This window comes from Eimeria mitis, genomic scaffold (assembly GCF_000499745.2).
Source record: "Eimeria mitis Houghton genomic scaffold, Emh_scaff845, whole genome shotgun sequence".
NCBI classification, from domain to species: Eukaryota; Apicomplexa; class Conoidasida; order Eucoccidiorida; family Eimeriidae; genus Eimeria; species Eimeria mitis.
Genome location: NW_013576221.1, coordinates 4469 through 4831, shown reverse-complemented (window position 1 = coordinate 4831; position 363 = coordinate 4469).

The following is a 363-nucleotide window of genomic DNA, read 5'->3' as shown; positions in this document are numbered from 1 at the left end:
AAAAAAAAAAAAAAAAAAAAAAAAAAAAAAAAAAAAAAAAAAAAAAAAAAAAAATTAAAATAAAATAAAACAAAACAAAACAAAACAAAATAAAATAAAAAACAAAATAAATAAATAAATATATTTGTTTGTGTGTATGCATGCAGGCAAAGGAGAGAAGCAGTGGTTTTTTATGTTTTGGTTGTTTTGGTTTTCTCAAGTGGTATTGGTTGCTGCTAGCAATAGCAGCAGCAGGGGTTCCCTGGTGTATATACAGGTTAGATATAAACATAGAAAGAGATATATTAATAAATAATTATATAAATAATATAAATAATATAAATAATATAAATAATATAAATAATATAAATAATATAAATAATA